This window comes from Cavia porcellus, unplaced genomic scaffold, assembly GCF_034190915.1.
Source record: "Cavia porcellus strain 051 isolate PalLab524CR breed Dunkin Hartley unplaced genomic scaffold, mCavPor4.1 scaffold_16, whole genome shotgun sequence".
NCBI lineage: Eukaryota > Metazoa > Chordata > Mammalia > Rodentia > Caviidae > Cavia > Cavia porcellus.
The window spans coordinates 44,354,510-44,378,224 of NW_026947499.1; the positions used below are offsets into that span (position 1 = coordinate 44,354,510).

Genomic DNA, 23,715 nt, shown 5'->3' on the forward strand with positions numbered 1-23,715 from the left:
TATTCCTCGGGGTCCCTGGGCCAGGAAGACGGCGGCTCTGAGCTCCTTCAGCAACAGGCAGAGGAGGACAAGGGGTCCCTGAGCATTCCTCTCCTGGTCCTTCTGTTCCCCTGGCAAATCTGTCCTCACTGTGCTCAGCCTGGCACCCCGAAATTAAAGGATGCCATCTACAAACACGTACGCTGGTTACTAAACTTGCCTTTTGCCCTCCAGGGGCACAACCCTGGAGCTCAGGCCTGGGAAAAAGGCTGGCTGGAGCCACATCAGCATTTGCTCCTGGGGGTACAGGGGAGGTGGGGAAGCGGAGAGGAAACCAGTGATACCTGTTTGGTGAGGCCTGGTCCTTCCAGCTGGGCCTCTGGGATCTTCACCTTGGCAGGAGGCCCTTGGCAATCATGGTCCACCTGCCAGCTCCTGAGACAGGACATGTCCACTTCTGCCTCGGTTTCCTCATCTGCCAAGGGAGGGTCAACACTCCCTGCTCTAACTTCAAAGTGTTCTTCGATGTACCCTGTGTTATAATGGGTTCAAATGATGTACAACTCAGAAGGTGCTTTGCACGTGATAATGCGTTAATTAATATGATATTTACTTACACACAGAGGCAACTGAGACAAGAGGGGAAACCACAGTCCAGCAGGATGCCTGGGTTTCTGGAGGCAGCCATGCTTATGATCCAGCCCACCGTCTGTGAATTGCTGTGTGACCCCAGGGTATGACTCAACCTCTCTGGGCCTCCAGTGCCTCATGCATGACACCCACAGTTTGGACTAGAAGGTTCCCAAGTCTCTTATTATCATCTGTTCTATGACTTTAAAGGGTTCCTGGTTGAAGATAAAAATTACTTAAATAAGTATTTCTTTCCATGGCTAATTTCTATTTATGACAATATGTTGGTTTTCCATTTAGGGTGGGGGTAGGACTCCTTTTTTCTCTAAATCAATTTATGTAGGTAAAAAAGAATCCAAGGGCCAGGGATTTAGCTCAGTGGCATAAGTGCCTGCCTTGCAAGCCTGTGATTAAAAAAAAAAGAGTTCATTTCTTGAAAGAGAAATACAAAGCAAATTTAGTACAGATGGCCTATGCATGGGACAGAAATCAACACCACAGTTTGTAACATTTCATAGCACTCTTTAAAAAAGAGTTCATGGTCCTCTTAAGGGTTTTCTGTGTCTCCTAGTTGATGGTGAGGGAAATAAGCTGCCAATTAAACCCACGCAGGGCTCTGCTGTGTTAAACCTGTTTTCCATGGGGTGCTGTACCTGGGTCCCAACACCAGAGGCCCCCCTAATCCTACCCCCTCCGAGATCCGATTTATCTCCATTCTAGGATCACTGCCCCGTGCTGTTCCCTGATGGGTCACCGCTTTGCGCCTCAATTTACTTAGTGAAATGGGAAGAGGAAATGCCCTGGAGCAGGTCAGAATGAGATTAAAAAGGGTTAGGGAGCCTCACCAGGAAGCAGGGAGAGTTCAGGAACAGGGTGTCAGCTCAGAGGGCAGCAGGTGCCGGGGCCCTGGAATAGGAGGGGCATGGTGGGGGGCACCCTTGGCCTTGAGGGGCACTTGTCCAGCGGGCAAGCCAGGCAGGGCTATGGCGTCAGCTCCTGTGGGCACTCAGACCCTGCCAGCAGGGGCAACTCGTGTTTCACTTTCTGCTGTGTCATGGGGTGGGAGGTGGCAGAGGGGCCCTGCTGGCCAGCTGGGGCTGGTTCAGAGCCAGCAGACAGCTGCGGACCCAGCTGCCAGAGCCCCACCCCAGCCCTGCAGCCTGCCAGGATGGGAGCTGAGCCCCAGGGCGCCTCTTTATACCTCCCACTGCAAGCCCAGTGAAAGGACCCCTAGTTCTGGAGCTGGAGGGGACACTCCCAAAACAAACATTTCAGCCACATGGGCTTGAAATCTAAAGAACTGTGGCTTGATTCTGGGTCAGATGCCCTGGCTGGACACTGGCTTCCTGCTTGCTTGTGCTGGACAGATTCTATTGAAGGCCTACTGTGTGCTGTGTACTGGGCCAGGTGCGGGAGTCACAGTGGGAGGGTGATGTAGGCCCTGCCCTCACAGGGGCCCCACTGGAATCAGGGAAGAGACAAAAGAGCGGACAAAGGGATAAACAATCCCTTCTTAGGGTGAAAATTCCATGCTAATGGCTGAGTTCAGGACTGGGGTCACAGTGTCCTGGAGCTGTCAGCAGGTTAAGAGCATCACTCCAGGCACCAGATCCTTTGTTTAAATCTAGACTCTTCCATGGACTGGTTATGCAACCTCTCGCAGGAGACTTCTCTTCTGCCTCAGTTTCCTCATCTGTACATATTAGAACAACAGGGTCTGCACAGAGGTTTAGGGAGAATAAAATAAATGAGCACTGGTAAAGAACTGAGAACGGTGCCTGGCCGTGCTATATGTCTTGGTTGCTATATAAGAACAATAAACGTGAGCTACTACTGTAAGACAAAATGCACCCATCAGCGCAAGCTGAGAGCATCAGGAATATGGCTAAACTTGTCTGCCTTGTCAAGCATCATAGTCACAGCCAACACTCGGGTATCCTTACTGATGTCAGAGGATGGGGAAACTGAGGCTTAGGCCTCTGAAGGGCTGTGTTGAGACACAAGCAGTTTGCATCCAGGTTCTGGGCCACTTTTCAAGTAAAGGGTCCATACTCGTTTAAAGCCATGCAACTTGTCATCTTGAATTTCTGAGTACTTTGGAACAAAGGAGCCTCACATTCCAATCCTGCCTTGACATTACTTGACATATCTGAAGCTGTCACTCTTTAATTACCACCATCAGTAGGCCACACGGCTGGGTGCAGAGTAGTTTTCCAATTTATCAACATACAAGCCATGATCAATCCATAAGGTGAATGCTTCATTTTTTAAAACATGGCAGCATTACTGTGAAAGCCACACTGCCATTAAGCCCCCTCAAACCACCCCCTTCTTTTCAAACATACTTAATCCTATTTTCTGGCTGCTTCCTGAAGGAGTTGTTGGAAGTCTTCTCTTTCTGTCTTTAGTTGTGCTGTTGTGCCAATCTCAGTGTTCTGCATCAATTCAAACTGTCTAACTCTCGCGATCATTTTGATTTGGGGGAGATCTAGAAGTGCCAGATGCAGTGTCCGAGGTGAGTGAGGACACACCATACTGTTTTTAGGAGCTTGCGTGTCCATTGGGTGGCCTGTGGTACCAGTATTCATTGTACTGTCAAAGACACTCATGACAGAGGACCTCCAGAACTGCTTCAGAAAGTAGCCAGAATGATGGAGTAAGTCTGTTCAAATGGACAGGAAGTCTTCTAATGGAGACTCACAGCATTGTGTCTCTTACGGTAATGCATTTTTTAAAAATTTAAACATTCAAGCTGGATGTGGTGAGGTATACCTGTGATCCCAGCACTCAAAAGGCTGAGGGAGGATGACCCCAGCAAAAGTTTGAGGGAAGCCTGGGCCACCTAGTCCAAGTCAGCCTGTGCTACAAAGCTAGGTCTCAAAACAGACTGGTATGCACTCTGTGTGCTTGGGGGTGGTGTGTGTGCTTAGGGGTTTATGCACTCTGTGTGCTGAGGGGTGGAATGAAGACTGTGCTCACACCGCCCACAAGGACTCAGAGTGCATACCACCCTCAGCTCACACAGCGCCCCTGTAGGCACGTGATGTGCATGCCAACCCTAAGCATACATACCATCCCTTAACTCACAGTTCATACCACCCCTCAGCACACAGAGTGCATGGCATCCCTAGACACACACACCACCGCTCAGCATTGAATGCAATCTACCCCTCAGCACACAGAGTTTATACCCTCTACACACACACCACCTGTAAGGATACAGAATGCGTCTCATCCCTCAGCACTCAGAGTGCATACCACTGCCCGGCACACAGAGTGCATAACACCTAATGGTACAGGGAGTGCGGAACCCCAGAGTCACACAGAGTGCTTCCCTGCCCTCAGCACACACGCCACCCCAAGGCACACAATGTGCATTCCACACTTCAGAACATAGATTGCATACCTCCTGTTAGCACACACACCACCAGCAGGCACACAGTGTACCTCCCCTAGGCACAGAGAGTGCATGCCACACAGAGTACATACCAACCTCCAGCATACACACTACCCCTCACTCACTCAGAGTATCACCCCTAGTCACTCAGTGCATGCCACCGCTCTGCACACCCAGCACCCGTAAGCACACAGTGGACCCACAGCAGATACCACCACTAGACACATGTACACTAATGTGTGTGGGGTGGCTCTGGGTGGGATACGAGTGTACAGGAGGCAACTACTTCGCACTCTGGGAGGCTGAGGCAGAAGGATCACAAGTTTGAGGCCACTCTGAGCAGCTTAGCAACTTAGACTCTGTATCAAAATGAAAAATGGAGGACTGGGGATTTAGCTCAGAGTAAAGGCCCTGGATTCAATCATCAGTGCCTCAGAAAGAAAAAGGCAACTAATACTTTTATTCTGATAAAAGAGAGGGGTATTTATGAGGCAGCTAGGAGTCGGCTACATATCTAGCATGAGCCTTCAGAATGACCAATTTACAGAAATGTAATAGGTAATTATTTTTCTTAACACCACGTTCTGCCATTGTATTCTCTATTTTGAGTTTGATATGCTCAAAAATATAATAGTTTGCTGCTTGCTAACAATGGGCTTCTTTCAGGTGCATCCTCCACAGGAGGCACTACCTTAGGCACTCACCTGTCCAGACCTCATGAGGTGGCCTTCTATCCCCAGAGCTACCGCTGCGTGCACCAGGATGACTGGTGTAGCTGATCAGTGTTGGGGCCCAGTGTGCCACATGATTCATTCTGGGTGGCCCCTTCCCTTGGCCCATGCCTGCACAGGCTACCTGGTTACCCTGACAGGCAGTCACAGACTGCAATGAGCCAGGAATCTGCTCCTTTCTGAGACTGTCAGAACAGGAGCTCAGTGTCACTAGGAAGAGGCAGGGGCTTGGCGGGGGCAACTGTCTCGCCCAGATGGGGGAATCGAGGCAGGTGAGGACATAGTGATCTGGCTCCTTTCTGGAGTGGGTCTCAGAGCTCACTGTGTGAGGGGCCCTGGATGGCAAGAGGAAATGAATGACCTGTGCTGGGATTATAGGTGTGCGCTTCACACCTAACTAAGCAGTGGTTTTTGTTTTGTTTTGTTTTTGTTGCTTTTTTTGAGGCAGGGTCTCACTATGTAGTGCAGGCTAGCACTGAACTCGCTTATGTAGTCCAGGCTGGTCTTGAACTCAAGGCTGTTTTCCTATCTCAGCCTCTGGAGTGCTGAGGTACTATGGGCATGCACCACCATGCCCAACAAAGTAGGGGTTTTTAAAATGCCACAATCCAGCATTTCCCTAAATCAAAGGGAAGGTGCAGTGAGTGGCCACCTGTGCCCTACAAGGGCTGCCTGCCCTCCTCCCCCACAGTTGGGACTGCTACCAACTTTTTCATCTCAGGAAGCGTATAGGGTTGGATGTGTATGGAGAGGCCCTCTGGTGGGCCCAGGTTTGCTCTAGCCATGGGAAGCTGGGAGAGGCCCAGAAGGGTTCTTCAGAGAGCCAGCCCACACCTTGATTTGGGACTTCTGCCTTCCATAACTGAGAACAAATATGTGTTATTTTAAGCCACAAGTTTGTGGTAATTTGTTGGTAGCCTTGGGAAACCAATACAGGTGTAGACAGACAGACTGGCATTGGTCAAACAAGCAAACAGCTGTGAACCTGCTGTGTGACAAGAGAGGTTTAGGGCACTGTGATGGGGAAGGGTTCCCTGAGATTGAGGTCAGAGAAGGTGCTGACTAAGGGAGTGGAGGGAGGCGTTTCAGCCCAAAGTGATAGCATGAGCAAAGGTCCTGAGATGAGTAGTTCACTCTCTAAAAGTACTCTCCAATGAGTAGTCTTGGCCACAGAGTTCTTTTCAGAACCAAGAAACCTGACAGGTGGCCCTGCTCATGACAGTGGCCTCGATTTGGTGCCTGTGGTTTCCACTCCACCCGTTTCACATATTTATGTTACCAGCCTGGCCCCTGAAGGGAATTCACTCGCCAGGCCCTGACCTGTGGATCGAGTGCTCATAGCAGCCGCCGACAGCATCCTCACCCCCCACCCAGTCTGGTGGAGCTGGTGCCTGGTTGCTCTGGTGGGCTATGGCCGGTGTTTGCCATCCCCAACCAACAAAGGTGCTGAGAATTTACTGCAGCCTGTTATCGCCTTGGAAGAGCTCCATGAGGCTTGGTTGCAGAGCTGGCCAACTTGCAAGACCCCCGACAGGATGGCAGCAGCCAGGAAGGAAGATAGCTCTGGAGGTTGGTCTTGGGGCAGGGCCGTCTTCTGGGGAGGGGCTCAGGAGAACCAGAGTTTTTCTTCAAGAGGCCAAGTTGTACAGAAACAAGCCTCTGTGCTTGTTTTTCCATCAATAAATGCAGAGAAATCACTCTCATCAGCTCCCCCTCTGAAAAACTGAGTCCATAACTATGCTTCCTCAGTGAGAACTGCAGTTGTGAGAATTACAGATTGTTTGCTTTCATTCAGCAATCATATTTTTGAGCAACTAGTAGGTTCTAGATCCCATTCTAGATGCAAGAGGACACTAGAAGGAGCACAGCCAGACAAATTTATATGCACTTGTGGAATTGATGTTCTAGAATGGGGCTCTGCAGACTGGGGCTCACCTGCCAGATCTGGTTTACTGCCTGGTTTTGCACAGACCGTGAAATGATCTCTCTCTCTCTCTGTCTTTCAGTGCAGAGCCACATGAATGGCAGGTAAGTATTCTACCACTGATCTGCACTTCCAGTTCCGGATCTGTATTTTTAAATAGATGAAAGAAGTCCAAGTAGCCCAAAGAATAACAGAATTTCATGACACATGCAAACTACACGAGACACAAATTTCAGTGTTCTGAATAAGCATTTATGTAAGAGCCACGCCTACTGGTTCATGTATTATCTGTGATTACTTTTGCAATATATTGGCAGAGTTGCTGGTGACTCTTTATAAGGCCTGAAAAGCTGATAAAGTTTGTATTCAGCCTCTTTGCAGAAAAAGTTTTTCCATCCTGATTGTAGTGTCATGGGGTTCCAAATGTGGTTTCTGTCGGTGTCACCTGGATGTGTGTTTCTAATACACATCCTGACATTCAAGCCCAAACTCACACTATAAGAAGCCACCTAGGTGATTCCTGTGCATGTGAGTTCCAGCGAGAAATGTGCTGCCATCAAGTGCTGTGTGCAGCTCGCTCAGCACATGCTTGGCACTTAGTAAGAGCTCAGTGACTATTAGCTATCAGGGCGAGTGGTATAAAGGCCCAGGAAAGCAGCCCGGGTCCTAATCCCCAGAACCTGCACATTCCTTTATGTGGAAAAGGGGCTTTGCAGGTGTGATTGCATTAATGACCTGGAGGCCAAGGGTGTCACTCAGGTGGGCCCATTGATGTGATCACAGGGATTCTTACACCAGGAGGCACAGGGAAGAAGATGTGGAAGTGGAAGCACAGACTGGGGCTTCATGCCCTGCACACGAGGAGCAGCTACCACACGAGCAATGCTGTGTGGCAGCCTCCAGAGTTAGGAAAAGACCAGGGAACCATGGCTCCCTTGGAGCCTCCAGGAGGAATGTAGCCCTGGACACCTTGACTGTCAGTTTTTGACCTCAGAACTGTGAGTATTTTTATGTTATTTTAAATCACTAAGTTTTTGGTAACTTGGTACAGTGGCACTAGGAAACCAGTCCTGCATTATTGGTGTGAGTATAGTAGGTATCTGTTGCATGGTGGCTCTGCTATCTGCTTATTAATTTGTTTCAGGCGAGTCACTGATTCTCTCTGAACTTTAGCCTTTTGCTCTGTAAGATGGAGAAAATCGCTTTGCCTTCCTCGGGGCATCGTGAATCTTAACTGACCATCCTGTGTATAAAGTGGCTTCCTGAAATGTCAGCTACCCTAACTGTTGTTGACGTTGATTTAGCAGCGGTAGCAGCCAACAACAGGCTCACTGTGTCCTAGCTTATGGAACATCCCCGAATTTGAACCTCTCTCCTACAAAGTGGGGATCGTGTTGGTGGCTACCTCCCAAAGCAGCTGAAATGTGACTCTGGGCCAGGCTGTGCTTAAGGAGAATGCAAATACGGTTGCCAGCCATTTGGAGAATGCAGCAATCAAGTCTCGAAAGGGCGTTTGGGCTCCCCCAAGAGACTCTGATTCAAGCCCTCCATGTCAGTTCTCAGCCTCAGCCTGGCTGGTCAGGGTGGAGATAATTCCTCTCCCTCTGTGCCCTTCCTCTTCCCCAGAGTGGAACACCTGGACCCCCCTGCCTCTGGTGGAGCCTGCTGCAGATCCTGTCAGAGCTTCTGCCTTCGGAGGTCCAGGAGTATGTCTCCCTGGGGAGAGGAAGGAACAGCTGGACTGGTCCAGGTCTGGGTGACCCAGGGACCATTTGGATTGAGGCTCTACCTCCTCTGGGCCCAGGGCAGAGTCAGCACCCTCAGGTGAGGCCTGGGACTCCACAGTCCAGGTTGAGCTTTGCTGGCTTTGCTGCAGTAGCACCTGGGCTGGGGAGTGGGATGGAAGGGCAGCTTGAATGGTGGGGTCCTCCAGGACCAGTACTGCGGGACCCAATATGTGGAAAATATGTGCTGGACTCAAGCATGAATAAACAATCACACCCATGGAAGGCACCCTACATAATTAAGGAGGAGCTGTTAGTGGAGCCTCTTCTGTGCTCCAGGAAGTGGCCTTTGAACTCTGAAGAAAAGAGGTGGCATTTCCTGAATGCCAGGTATGATGTTAGAGCTGAACTGTGCTCACTTGAGCCTCTCATTTAGCCAGGCTTGGAGAGGTTAAATAGCACACAAGAACTGGGCCTGCAGCTCAGCAGTACAGCATTTGCCTCGCATGAAGGAAGCCCTGGGTTCCATCCCCAGCACCTCAAGAAAAAAAATTAGTAAAGGCCAATGTCCAGGGTTGCTTACCAGGAAGCAAGTTTAGCGTGGGAGGGTGGATGCATGCCTTGGCATGCTTTAAGGAAGGGGGCTGTGTAAAGCTTTTGCTTTTCCTTGTTGGTTTTGCTTTTTCCCCAGCATGACTGAGCAGGAAGTGTTGCTCTAGTGGAATTTGAGAAGTTCATGGAAGACAGTATGTGAGTTGAGAAAATCCAGGAATCAAAATGACCTTGAACTTACCAGGCAGATACTCATATCCTACCAAGTGGCCAACTGCTAGGTTGATGAAAAGCCCTGGCTCACCCAGGACTGTTTGTTTTAACACTGGAATTCCCATGCCCCAGGAAACACCTTAGTCCTGAGCAAGTGGGGACGGTTGGCCACCTGCCCCAGCCACTTTGCGGCCCCTGCACTTAGACCATGGTTGAGGGAGGGATGGTGGCAGGATTCACACACACGTTTTGTAAAAGGAGGGCGAGGTTTCCAGAGGTGTCTGCCCACACTGGAATCTTGGGTGGAGAAGTTTCCACCAGGGCCCACTCATCCCAGCCATCTGCCTGCTACCGGCTACTGCCCAGTTCTTGGAGGTGTCAGGAAGCAGGCGGCCCAGATTCTTGTCACCTGCCTCCCTCCCCTCCCCCTCCTGCCACACACATGCCTTTCTCTGGGACCCCTCCCACCAGCAAAGCTGACATCATCTTGGGGAGATGGGTGCTCAGATGTGTGTGAGGTAGGACCCAGGCTGTCAGGAGAGCTGGAGTGGGTCAGGCTCCTGCTGGAGGGGTCTTCTCACCTCTGTCATCTCTGGTGGGGAAGGGTGAGTGCCAGAGGCGTCCTCTGACTGTCCATCTGTCTCTTTGTCCAAAAAGCATCATTCGTCCCTGAGCGGCTCTCCTGAAAATAAGAGAATGAACATGTAACATCTGCGTGAACTTGGGCCGGGGATTTAGCTCAGAGGCATAAGTGCCTGCCTTGCAATCGTGCAGTCGTGAGTTTGATTCCCAGTTCCACCACCACCACCAACAAAAGCATCTGAGTGAACTGCTTGTCCCCAAGGGCAGGCTTGGATAGGCAGGTAGTGAACAGCCTCAGACACTGAGCTGGCTGCTAGGGATTTGGGGAACCGGCACCCCTGGGACTGGGTAGAGTGGCAGTTCATAGACCTGCTCTGGGGTGTGGACAGCTGTAGGACAAGGGTCAGATCTTACTCCTCCCCACCCTGTCTTTCCCACTTGTCACATCCCGTGACATATTTAGGCTCAGCAGACCCTTCTTGGATGTGTAGATCCGTTCTCTCTGCATCTCATTTCCTCAGCTACAGGATAAATGTGCCCACCAGCCCGGCCCATTGTCAGTCTGCGGCCTCTGGGCGCCTAGAGTGGCTTGAAGCCCTCATCACCCCCAGGGCTTCCCATCCCCGGCTCCCTGTTGGCTTAGACCTCAGCAGTGAGGGTCTCTGATCCTGAGACACCTCAATCCAGTTCTTCTGCCCCTGTCACCATTCACACTTGATACTTCTGCTCAGACTGACTCCAAGTCCTTCCCTAGTCCCCCTCCCCAGGAATGGACACCCACCTGGTCACTCTGTCCAAGCACCTTGTTCTGTCCTTTTCTTTTTCATCTGGCATTGGGGATTGAACCCAGGTCCTTTTGCATTGAGCTGCACCCTCTACCCTTTTCATTTTTTTGAGATTGGATCTCACTAAGTTGATAAATTGCCCAGGCTGGGTTCAAACTTGCAGTTCCCCGCCTCAGGCTCCTAGAGTGCCAGGACTACAGCCATACACTGGAATACCCAGCATGCACCCTGGTTTTCCCCTCATAGGATTATTACCTTATCTATTGCCTGCTTTTTCATTTTCTTTGGGGCTGGGCTACATCTGACTTCTTCCCACTGTAACCCCATCTGGCACAGAGTGGTTATCCATAAATTCCTATTGAATGAATACATGACCAAGGAGGGCATTACTGGCCCTGCCTTCCCTCCCAAACCCTGCATGTCATGTCTCTACTTTTCTGATGTACTGAGGGCTTCTGAGATGCCAGACTTGGTGCTAAGCCTTCCATGGTGCTGTATGTCACTGATGTGGCCACTGAGGTACAGAGAGGTGAGGCAAAGACCTCAGGGCACACAGCACCCAGTGGAGAGCCAGGAGTCCACCGAAGTTGCTCCAGCTAGAAGCTCAGGGCCCCTGGCCCCTGTCCTCTCAGAAGCAGAACTTAGAGAATTCTGAGGGACCCGATGCCCCAGCTGGACAGAGGCCCGGCTCAGACCAACCTGTGTTGCAGGCCCAGGGTGTGTTTCCCTGTTGCTTGCTCAGCCTGGGCTGTGGTTTCCGCTTGTTTTCTGTAACCTGAGCTTCCCTAGCGCCTGGCACCAGGATCCGTGACTTGGTGGCCTCAGCTCAGGTTCCTGATTTCCTTGGATGATTTTAGATGCTTTTACTGGTAGAAAAATCCCAGCCAAGAGACGGTGAGTAGAACACGCCCCTTCCTTATAAGCTGGTAGCAAAAGGGCACTAATTATTAGCAGTGCCCTCAGGGATGCCCCAGTTATGAGGGAAGGGTCTGCTGTTGTTCATTTCACCCCGGCAACCACCCTGCAGGGTGACACCTGCCATCCCCACCGCATGGTGGAGAAACCTAAGGCGCAGAGAAGTTGAGCGATTTGCCCAGGATCACACAGCCGGGGGAGTAACAACAGAATCTGCACCTGCATCTGCTCCTCCTCCCGGATTCCTTCCTGGCTCTAGACTGCAGACAGGACCCAGGGCCCAGAGTAGGAGAAACTCCGTCCTTGCCCACAGGGAGCTCCAAACTGCCAGAAAGAGCCAAGAAAGAGTGCCGATGACCATCAAAGCCAGCCCACCAGCCTGAGACCATCTGTATTTTTAGCTGGAAAGTGAATCAGCCTGATGATTCACAGGCCTGGCCAGGCTTGCTGGGCAGCCCCAGGCCAAGAATGACAGGGCAGGGGTCAGCTAAATGGGGACAGGAAGACTCAGAGGGGATCAAGGGCTGCCCAGGCAGGCTACTGGGTCCTGTTGTCCTGTGCAGGATATGAACTGGACTGCGTACTTTCTCACTTGCTCAGGAGATGGGGTTTGAATGACTGCTGGCAGACAGCTTGTGTCAACAGAATTAGAAAGTGATATAAGCAACTCTGCCCCACAGACAGCTGATCTGGGCTGGGCACCCTGCTAGGTACTGGAGGCACCGAAGCAGAGAATTGATCTTCTAAGACAGGCATTGCCATGCCTTTCTCCAGGAAGGTGGTAAGGTTTTGATTTTTGTTTTGTTTTTAACAGTCCTGGGGATTGAATCCCACAGCCTTTTCTCTGAGCTACATCCCAGCCCTTTTATTTTTAAGACAGGGTCTCAAACTTAAGATCCTCCTGCCTCAGCCTTGGAGTAGCTGGGATTATAGTAAATATTTCATGTTTTGTGGTCTATAGACTCTCCACTGGAGAAAAGCAGCCATGCTGGACTGTGTTCTTATAAAAACTTTATTTACAAACCAGATTTGGCCTGGGAGTTTTAACTTTCTGCCCCAGTTCTAAAAAATGCCTTTGCCCACACCATGGTCCCTCGTTCACTGTAGGGCGTGAGGGATGCAGATGACAGGTGGTGGGCTGAAGCTGTCAGTAGAAGATGCTCTAATGCACTAGTGTTAATACACAGGGTTCAAGTCGCCTCTCAAGTGCTCCTTCCACATGGGTGCTCATGGGCACATTGGACTGGGACCTCGTAGGGCAGTGACATCCAGCCTAGTGCCTGGGTGCCATAGGAGATGCAGTGGGAACTCGCCAGGCCGAGGGAACTCACCAGGTCGTACCCACCCCTATGTCTCTCTCTTCACCTTAGTTAGAAACTGGCACACCGGGAGGCCACCATAGGAGGAACTGCAAGTGGAAACCTACCCTGGGCAACTTAGCAATTTAGCAACACCCTGTCTCAAATGAAAAATTAATAGAGCAGGGATGTAGTTCAGTGCAGAGGCCCTGGGTTCAATCCACAGTACTAAAAAAAAAAAAAAAAAAACCAGTGTGTGTGTGGGGTGGGTTAGAGGGAACCTTATGACAGACTAGGACCCACTCTGGTCTCCCTGTTTATCGTCCAGGAAGCGAGGTACCCCTTCGTGTCCTCCTGAGCCCCGGTTCCCATGAGAGTCTCAGAGAGGCCGAGGGCTATGGGAAGGGCTCCATGGGGTCCCAGCTGGCTGTGAGCACCCAGCGCTGAGCCCCAGCTTCCTCCCCCGTAGAACAGGTGGGGATGGGCACACAGCTCTCCCGGAGGTTACAGGGCAGCTCCAGGGAGCATCTGTGCAGGCTCAACCTCTAAAATGCAGGAAGCACTGCCTCAGCCTCTGGGAGCGGAGCGAGGAGTGACCGTCACCTTTACAAGTGAGTTAACAGGGATCATCCTAAGACTGACTTGCTTGAGGTCACAGCCAGCGTAAGCAGTGAGGTTCACACCACTGCGTCTCCGCTGATCTTGGGCACCCTCTGAACTAGCGCCTTGGCGGCTGCCCAGCCTCAGACTTCCTTCCGGCCGGGTTCTCCAGCAGACAGACAGGCTTCTCATCCTCACACTCCAACAGCCAGAAGCAAGGCTGAGGAAACTGGGGGGGTCGAGGCAGGTTGCTTGGTAAAGCCATCACATAGCAATGCTACCACCAAATGTTCCCCAAGCCTAGTGTCTGGGGGATGGTAGAATTGTTCCCCACAGACCTGGGTTCAAATCCAGTGTTGAAGATCAACTGACTGTGACCTCAGACAGGAAATCTGTCTTCTCATCCACATAATAGGAATAGGAAATGACTCACACATATACAGAGAGTTGATTCATGTTGACTATGGCAGCTACATTGTACAAAGCCACCGTGAACACTGATTTAGCAAATTCTCAGCCATCACTCCTGTGAGAAGCACAGCTGGGGTCCAACTTGGCAGAGTTCAGTTCAGGATTCTTCCACTTTATAGGGCTCAGGACCATATGCATCCCGTCAAAGTCATCCTCCAGATTTCACACGTGGATCTTCCCAGTTCAAGGCACAAGGGTACACTCCTCTCTCCATGCAAGCCAAGGCAGCTCAGCTCCCTGCCACCACAGGGTCACAGGGGACAGCTGACACTCTACAACTTGCTTCCACCTCCTGCCCCACCTCCTACCCTCTCCCAGGGCCACCTCCTGTGCTGTAGTCTACCTCAGTGCTTCCCATGCTGTCCTTGGTCCAGCCCTGCCCTTGTGGCCTTGCCCGTTGGTAAGCACTGTCCTCTCCACTCCTGTCCTGTTCTCCCTTTTTTTTTCCTTCATTGTTTATTTCCTTCATCTGTTTATTTGATGATCACCTGGTCCATGCCATGTGTGGTGACCCACACCTCGGGCAGCCTTTGCCTCAATTAAGTGAGGTACAGGTTCCTGCACCCACCATTGTCTCCTCCCCAGTCGGCAGGAAACAACTGTCATTCCTATGAGTCACTGAAGGTGCTGATCTCAGTCCTGGCTGCACGGGAGAGTCACCTGGGAGCTTGAAAACAGGCCCGTGTCCACCTTGGTAGCAGTCCAAGTCAAGCAGAACCTCTGGGAGCCGAACCACACATTGGCTTTTTTTTTTTTTTTTTTTTTTTTTTGGTACTGGGGATTGAAGTCACAACCTTGCACTTGCCAGGCAGGCGCTTATGCTGCTGAGTTAAATCCCCAGCCCTTACATTGGCATTTTTGAAAAGATCCCTCCAGGGGCTGGGACTGTAGCTCAGTGGTACAGCACTTGCCCAAGAGTCAGTGAAGAGGGCTATACCTGCCTGTGAAGGTATAGCCTCCTGTCCCACTGTCCTGCTGTCCCTCAGCATGACAGTTATATCCCCAGACTCGTAAATTTTTTTGAAGCAGAGTCTTGATAGATTGCTAAATTGTCCAGGCTGGGCTGAAACTTGCAAACCTCCTCCTCAGCCTCTCAGAGTGCTGGGATTTCAGGCCTGCGCCACTGTGCTCGGCCCATGAATCCCTTTCTGGGTGGCTATTTCCCCTCCACATCCTCTGGAGTCACACAGACTCATTTCCAACCAGCCTGTAGGGTCCTTTGCTCTGTGGCTTCTGCTAGGCCAGCCCCTTCCCTGCGCAGAGCCTCTGTCCTCTACAAAATGGGGGGATGTCTCCATACAGTTACGGGGATGCCCACCCATTTCCCTTGTGCCCCTTTGTCCTGGCAAACATGAAGGACGTGAGCTCCTAGAAGGATGGAGGTGAGGTCCAGGGTGTCTCCCCAGCTGTCTTCTCCCCAAGTTGCATCCCACACCCACGTGCCTTTTACACGAGGGACTGCAGGGACAGCTCTTCTCTCACACTTCAGTTTGCTCGTCTGTAAGAACAGAGTAAGACCCGTGACCAGGGTTTTTCTCCATAGAAATGCAATCATATAGTACATGACCTTTCATATCTGGCTTTTTTCCTATCACATATTTTCAAGCTTCACCCTTGCTACACCGTGAATGAGTGTTTCATTCCTTTGAAGACAGAGTAATATTCCACCGCATGCATAGCCCACCACTGGTTTGCCTGGTTACCCGCAGCTGGTATTTGGGGTGTTTCCACTGGGGGGCGCTATGAATAACGTGGCTACGATGCTGCACACAGGGCTGTAGGTTTTAGTTCTCTTAGTCACATCCCTGGGAGTGCTCGCTGAGTCCCAGGTAACTCTAAGGTTGATTTTTTTTTCTTTTTTTGATCACAGGGATCAAAGCAGGGCTAGAAAGCACCCCACTACTGAGGCACACCCCACCTTTTCTTTAATTATTGAGGGTCTCCCCTATGGCTTATGGCCTTGCTTGAGGGCCTGATTTTAGTTTGCCAGACCATCTTCCCTGCTGGGTTCCCTGGTTTAAAAACCGTAAGTAAATAAAATGAAAGAAGGGAGGCAGGGAAGGAAGAAAGGAAGTACAGGGAAGGGAGGGGAGGGGGAGAGGAAGAAAAAGAAAGATGGAGGGAAGGAAGGGGAAAGGAGGAGGAGAGGAAAGCTGTCAGGCGGCTGTGTTCCCAGTGAGAAAGCTGCTGGCTGTCTAACAGCCCCACAGCAGACCACAGTGCTGCCTGCCGCGGGGAGCTGGGCTTTAGACCAAGCAACCTGACTCCAGGGCCGGTGCCTGTGACCGCAGTCCACACAGCAGGGCCCGTCCTGAGCCGGGCAGCAGGGTGACAGCTGGCCCACTCTGCCTCTGGCTCGAGCGGACGAGAAGTCCTTCCCCACCCGAGGGGCAGAGGCGCAGGAGGGCACAGACTCGCAGGCCCTCCCCACCGTGCCCCTCGCCTCAGCTGGCCCCGACCTGGGTCCCTGCCCCCCAGTCTATCGGGCAGATCAGCCACCACAGCCCGGGAGGCTCTCACGGCCTCAGGGTGAGCTGATTACCCAGAGGGCAGGCAGCACCCCTTCCCTGTGGCCTCCCAGGGGAGGTGTCCTCAGCTGAGAGCCTGGGGGAGAGGACAGCGGCTGCCCTGCCGCAGAGGGAGACAGCTCTGCCAGGGAGCTGCGTGTCAGCCACCTCCCTGGGCCCCACTAGGAGCCTTTTAAAACAGCTTTATGGCATGAAAGGCACTTTGCCTATCATTCAGTGCACTCCTTTAAAGTGCTCAGTCCTAAGGACTTTTGTGAATTTACAGAGCTGTGTAGCCATCACCACTAATTTTAAGAGCACCCCCGCCCATAGAGGTTTCCTCCCAAGGCCCAGTGGATACCTGCAAACCCTCTGAGAGTACTGAACTCGATCTATGTACAGTGGTTTCCTTTGCACACACGTAGGATAAAATTTAACTGTTTGAATTAGGCATAATAAAAAAAAACTAGTGAAAACTAATAGTAATTGGAACACAAAATAATGTACTGTAATAAAAGTTATGTGAATGTGATCTTTTTCTTTCTCTCAAAACCCCTTACTGTTCTTTCATACCTGCTCAGTTAAAGGAAGGGCTTCCCAGCTGGCATTTGAATTGCCAGCACCACTACCATCCTGCATTTCGGGGCCACCTGAACACAAGCCCTGTGACACTGCTGATCTGATACCAAGGCCCCTACCAAGGGACCAACAGACCCGGGCTGTCTCCCTCAGAGCCTCGAAGCCCAACCGCGGCCCTGGGTCTCGTCTAGGGCTTCAGGGTAGCCTTTGCATTTGTGCCTGGCTCCCGGCATCCCTCCTCCACTGCCTGTGCCCTGCCTGGCAGCCAGCATGAAGAGCAGCTGGGACAAAGGTCCCGGTGCTGTGTTCCCCAGTGTGGACGCCAGCAGAAGGGTGCGTGTCTGTCCACCACAGCTGCAGCGCACTCCACTCTTCCTGCTTGGCCTAGGCTCTGTGACTGTGTGACCCGTGCCAGAGGAAATGCCATTGCAAAAGGGGTCTCCTGGTGCCTAAGCAAGAGACCTGACACTACCTCTGGAGCTTGCCACTGGAGACTGAGAATAACTGTAAAGAGCCTTTAGATGACAGAGATGTGGCCTCTTCCCAGAGCGCCTCCCAGTGCAACTCAGTCAGAAGCCTTGGTTCAACTCCCCACCCTGCTTTCTGCTTGCTGGGTGCTGTGGTTATTGGTCTGTGCCTCGGTTTCCCCTTCTGCAAAATGGGCTGTGACCCATCCCGCAGTGTTGGCCCTGGTCAGAGGGAGTGCTGCTGACTGAGAAGCCACTCTGAAGCACCTGCCTTTATCACAGAGTGACTCGAGCAGTACCTGTTAGTTTGGTATCTCTCAACCTCCTGGTGCTAGGGACAACTCCACGCTCAGCTTTGTAACCCCATCCCTGGAACTTCTGCATGCAGTGTCAAAGGAATGTGTGCGATGGCCCCCCTTTCTTTAGGTCTGGAAAGGGGGCATCTTGAGTCTGGGGGCTCAGGAGGGAGACAGGACACTTGTCTTCCTGGTGAAATCCATGATGGCTTACAAGGCAAGGTGGGAGTTTGTTTTGCTTTGTTTTCTTGCATTGTGTTTTTTATTTTGTTTGGCAGAATTGGGGATTGAATCCCAGGCTTTTGCACTGAGCTGCAGCTCCAGCCCTTTTTAAATTTTTGAGACAAGATCTTGCTAAGTCTAAGTTGCCCCAGCTGAGCCTGAACTTGGTACCCACCTGCCTTTGCCTCCCAGAATGCTGAGATTACAGGTGTGCACCACTAGGTCTGGCTGTAAACTGTTATTGTTGTTTGTTTTTCTTTTATAGTTTTTTTATTCACCATAGAAAATGTGGGAGGAAAAAAGTTTAAGCAATCCCTCAGAGTGATCTCACCAGGTAGCGCCAAAGTTTCCATCTTCGGTGAGCACTGCCCATCCCTCTGACGCAGTCTATTGTAAGTGACCGTGGAGACAGCATGTGGGGATGCACCGGCTTCCAGGGAACCGGTGATGAAGTCTGGCAAACACAGCCTCCGTGGAAGCAGCTGGAAGCCACAGTGTCCTCCACCCTGGGCCTCCTGGCCGCCACGGCAGCCAAGCCCAGCTGATGGGCTGGAAAGAATGACTCCCCACTGGCCTGCCTCGGAGGTCAGGGTGACCGTGAGCCAGGCCCCATGCCACGCCACACCCAGCTGGCCAGCAGCTCCTGGGCCTCAGGGGGCCCATTTCTGCAGCTGCCAGTGGGTCAGGGGCCTGGAGCCCTTCTTGCCCAGGCAGTGAACTCTGGGCACTGGCCACCATGGAGCAGACTGCCGGTGAGAGCTAGTGAAGCCTCAGGGCCAGGTCTGCATCAGTCCTTCCCCGCTCCTGTTCACGTGGGCCTCTGCCTTGCTCACACGTGACACGTTCCTTCATCTTCCTGGCAGGACCCTGTGGGACGAGGGACTGGGAGCTGTTTTATATACACCCCACCACGCACACACACCCTGTGCCTCTAAGGCAGCCCAGGGCTCAGGAGGCCTGAGCTGGGAGCCCAGCACTACTTACCACCTCTGCACCACCGCTCTCTGAGGCCTTGTGCAGACAACATGATGGAGGTACACCTGGGCGGGGCCTGCTGTGCTGGTGACTCTGTCTCTCCCAGCTTCCAGCAGCCGTTCATTCGTCCTTCTCAGTGTCCCATGGATCAGGCTTTGGATGGGTGGAGAGAGCCCTGAGCTGTCTGCAGAGGACGAGGGATTGGGGGGAGACAGAAGGGCGTCTCCGCCAGCCTCAGCTCCTTCCCTACACTGGCCTGTACCAATGCAGGATGGTGGGACAGGGTGTCCAGGAGCCCAAGAAATGGGACAGAAAGCTCTGGGTCAAATGAGTCACCCTCCGGAGGGCCCAGATGCCTCTTAGGGAACAAGTCTCCAGGAAGAGCCAGGAGGAGGCAAGGGCAGAGAGCAGAGGCTCCCGGGGACCTGTTCCATGCGGTCGTTGTGGCCCAAAAGGCAGCCTGCTGGGTATGTGGGAGCCTACTGGGCCACCCCTGGGCTCTGCACAGTGTATGGGCCTTCCATCCTGGGAGCATCCTAGACTCCTCCCTCCCTTTTAGGTATGAGGAGTGTGGCCAAGGGGCACAGAAAGATATGCAGCTAAAGGATCTAGCTTTAGAGACATGATAGATTCACCTCCCACCCAGAGGCTTATCCTGCTAGGGAAGAAAGTGCACAGAAGGTTAGAGAGTGTTACACAAGCAAATTCTACAAAGTTCGTCTAGGGAGAGCAGGGAAGGTGTTTCAGGAAGAGGGACAGCCTGTGCAAAGGTCCTGGGGTATGAAAGGGCCCATGATGCAGACCCCACAAATGACTCAAAGTCTATTGAGCTGCTGTTGCTTCCCAGATGCAATGAGGCTGGGGTTAGCCAAGAGTGTGTGGGCTGCCCAACTGTCTGCTGTCCTGGCCTTGTCTTGATTTCTTTAGCGAGTGTCTCCCCGCCTTCCTTATCTCTGAAAGTAAAGAAGAGGAAAAGGCATGGTGTCTTAGGGCCTTCTGTGTTTGGAGTCCAACCCAGAGGGCAGCTCCTCCCTGTCTGGAGTGAAGATCCTATTGCTCAGAAGCTGTCCTCTTCGAACACACCTGTCCACATAGTAAATTCTGTTGATCTGCTGCCTGTGTGTGTACCCCTCAGGGACAAGGACAGAGCCAGAACATTCCAGCAACCCACCTCGGGAGCCAAGCGGGCTGGGTGAAGCTGCTCCCCTGTCCTCCTCCTTCCACCCACCAGTTCCTGAGAGCTGGGGTGGGGGGCGCAGATGGGCACCACGGCCTGTGCCCTGCACCCTGTGGTGCCAAGGGTAATGCCTGAATCCCAGCCCAGTCACGTGACTCTGAGCCTGAGCCCCTCAGCCTCACTGCACCTTGGGCTCCTTTTCTAAGAACGCGGACAGTGCTCTGTCTCCTCCACCTGTTCTGATTGTTAAACAGGGTTCTGTCTACCCAGTGGCTGCAGGGCCCACCCTGAAACTTCTGCCTCTGCAGAGAGCTCACCTGGGGTCCTCCGTGGTGGTACGAAGTCCACCACAGCCAACATGAGCTAATGCTGGGTAAGAATGAGTGTCTCAGCTGGCCTGGGGGCTGGCACAGGACACCCAGAATAAAATCACACAGGCCTGGGCTGCATAGCCAGCAGAGACACGTTTCACGGATTTCCTACTTTTTTTTTTTCCGTGCTTTTGCACTGAGCTACACCCCCAGCCCCTTTTTCGATTTTTATTTTGAGACTGGATCTTGCTAAATCACTAAGCTCCCCTGGCTGGGCTTTAACTTGTGCTCCTCCTGCCTCAACCTCCCCGGGTACTGGGATTACAGGTGTGCACCACCACACCTGGCAAGAGCCTTTCTTTCATGTGTGACTGTTTCTGGATTCTGAATGCCTCCCTAATGGCACTTCCGCTTATTTAATGACACTGAGAACCACAGGGAAGGAGGCAGGGAGCCCACACTTTGTGGAACTCGAGTCTTGTGGGCAGAGCTGGAGGGTAAGAAACACCTTTGGATGATTTTAGAAAGCTGTGGATTCCAGCAGGAAATGAAATAAGGCACATTAGAGCTTGCTTTCCACTGTGCTCTTACGATGTGGATTTCTGCAGGTTCCCCAGAAGTTAATTCTACCTGTTAAGTGGGATGGTGGATTGGGCAGGGAGGCCAGTCTTGAGACAAAGGCCCTAAGCTAGGACACAGCCCTTAATCCAGCTGGATTGGGTTGGACTGACACTGATGAAGCCATTCTATTAAAAGTTTGGTATCTTCTATTGACCCCTGCCAACTTTGAATCGTGGAAGGCCTACAGAGAAAGCAGTCCAGGTAGAAGGAATGGCACATGCAAAGGTCCTGAGGCAAGAAAGGGCTTAGCACATACTAGAACCATGTATAAATATGACAGTTACAGATTGAAGTGAGGTAGATGGTCACTCAACTGAGTTGGCAGGGGCCACCTCACAGTGAGCCTGCTGGGATTTGAAACTTAATCCTTAATCCTGAGAGCTCAGGGATGCTTTTCAATAAAGGAAGGCTCCAGGGAAGGAGTACTGGATAAAGCTGTAAACCACTGACTCTGTCCAGGGAGATTACCAGAGAGCAGAGGACGTGGGTGGGGGATTGGAGAGGTGGCCAGAGGCTGGCTTCCAGGCTCTGTTTCATCCATCTGAAGCAAAGGCAGACAAAGTTCTCATGGTTTATTCAGCAGGGAATTTCTTCTCTCTCTGTGTCTCTCTCTTTTCCCCCTCTCTTTTTTCTTTTTGAATTATAATGTTTAAGAAAAATCAAGATTGGAGGCTGGGGATTTAGCTCAGTGGCATAAGCGCCTGCCTTGCAAGTGTGTGGTCATGAGTTCGATCCCTGGTACTGATAAAAAAAAAATCAAGATTGAAAGCAGGACATGGTGGTACACACCTGTAATTCTAGCTCTCAGGAAGCTGAGGCAGGATCATAAGCTTTAGGCCAGCCTGGGCTATATATTAAGAACTTATCTGAAAAAAACAGAACAAAACATTTTTTGAGGGGATGGAAAACAACAAAAACAAAAACATCTCACTTTCCAACTTGCCTGAAGAACAGACTGTGGAAAATTCTGGCAGCCCTGGACCCTCATCCCCCAGGACAAGTGCCGAGTGGAGCAGTGGCCGCCCTTTCCCTGTGGTCCCCACCACTCCCTACTGTGTCCCACTGGCCCTCTTGAGTTCTTGGGCTCCAGTCTGGTCCCTGCAGTTTGTAGCTTCTGCTGGGAGTAATAAGGAGCCATGTTAGACAGGACAGAAAGTGGTGGCACTAGGATGGACCCTGGGGACTTGAAGGGGACAAACTGGGCTTGTGACATCAGAGCACATCTCTGAGCTGATGAGCCTTGAGCCCAGGCAGAGGGTGCTCACCTGCCTCCAGCCGGCTGGTCTCACGCTGGCTCTGTGTGGCTGTCTCCTTTCTAGGGGCATCCCCCACCCCGCCCCATCACAGCCTCCCCTTCCGATGACCTCTCACCTGCAGGAACCCCGTTGGGTCTGGACTGGGTGGGACCATAATCAGCAGTAACTGAAGGCTCCCACCCCACCCTGGGGCACCCCTTGCTGCGAGCCTTCCTTCCTGGGCCTGTGTGTGGGTGGGCTGCCGGACTCCCCTTAGTCATGACCCCTCCACCAGACTTCTTAGTGACTCAGCACCCTGTGGGGACGCGTCTGCGGAAAGTCAAAGCAACTGGGTTTTATGAGGAGAGGTGTAATTGGAGCAGGCACAGGGAGGAGCTGAGGGGCAGGGAGGCCCCAGCCCAGGTCTGACTGCTCAGCCGCTCCTGCGTCCTTGTCCCGCGGTGTTGAGAACACCAAAGCCCTGCACAATTTCCTGACTTTTTCCACAGTCAAGACATTATTTTCAAATCCTGACGTCGTGCCAAGGAGGGGGTCAGATAAAGGTGAATCACCCGTTCCCCAGCTCTCCTAGCCTGGAAGCCAGCTCCTTCCCCAGCCCCCGGCACAGTGCAGCGGACCCCACCTCTTGGGGACCCTGCCCCTCCAAAGGACCCTCCTGTTTCCAGGCCCCCCAAGCAGTCCTAGCCCCCCTTTTGCCCCACTCTGCAGAATGGCCAGAGGCGGCTGGATTCCCAGAGTCCAAGTGGCGTTTCCCCGGGAACACACACGCGTGCACACTTCGCGGCCAGGAGAATTCCTGGACTTGGAGCAGCTTGTGAGTCAGCTGGGTGCTCGCTGGGTCTGGCGGATGTGAGTTTGCTCATGTTCGTCAGCTTTGAAAGTTTCGCATCTTTATCCAGAGAAAATTTCAAAAATGCACCGGAGAGAAGATTGGCTGGTGCCTCCCGCACCCCAGCGCTCCGCTGGGTGGCAGTGGCCTTTGGTCACCTCGCTGGCCTTTTCCCGTCCGGGTGGCGGATTCCAGCGCAGATCCACTTCATACCTAGATCATTTCCTAACAGTTAGAGCTCTAAAATCATTGTGACAAGGAGAGCGGTTCTGTGTACCTTCCGCTAAACGCCATCTCTGTCACATCTTCCATCTCTGTGATGTCAAACGCCGCTGACTGCAGCATCAGAACCGGGAGCAGAGCTCGACAGCGCATGCGTGCAGCATCCTGCATCATTCTATCACATGTAACCAGCACAGTGAAGACCAGAACTGCCTGCTCTCCCAAAGACCCCCCCCCTGCAATCACATCTCTCTGCCCCCCCCAACATCCCCAACCCCCTTGCAGACCCCTCTGCTGGTCCTCATTTCTGTAATGTCATTTGAGATTAGAGGAATGGAGTCGCTCAGAGGTGCTTATTATGGACAGACCGTGCTTTGCAGTACCGTTCATGGAGGGGCGTTGAGACTATTTCCAGTTTGGGCTGCTAAGAATAAACCTGCCACTGACTTCTA

The 23,715-nt window shown here is 52.2% G+C and overlaps 2 long non-coding RNA genes across 3 annotated transcripts in view; one reads left to right on the forward strand and one right to left on the reverse strand.

Annotated features, from left to right (window-relative positions):
- The window catches only part of LOC106025369 (uncharacterized), a 30,157-nt gene extending 6,442 nt beyond the window's left edge, over nt 1-23,715 (forward strand). The window contains exon 2 of one of the 2 annotated variants that reach the window (XR_010039855.1): nt 1-23,715. This is a non-coding gene — a long non-coding RNA (uncharacterized LOC106025369). The other variant, XR_010039856.1, reaches the window with a different exon arrangement.
- The window catches only part of LOC106025243 (uncharacterized), a 14,931-nt gene continuing 4,982 nt past the window's right edge, over nt 13,767-23,715 (reverse strand). Inside the window, exons 2-5 of the long non-coding RNA XR_010039854.1 lie at nt 21,746-21,822; nt 18,857-19,800; nt 18,204-18,739; nt 13,767-15,299 (exon numbers count right to left, since the gene is read on the reverse strand). This is a non-coding gene — a long non-coding RNA (uncharacterized LOC106025243). The remainder of the gene's footprint in view (nt 15,300-18,203; nt 18,740-18,856; nt 19,801-21,745; nt 21,823-23,715) is intronic.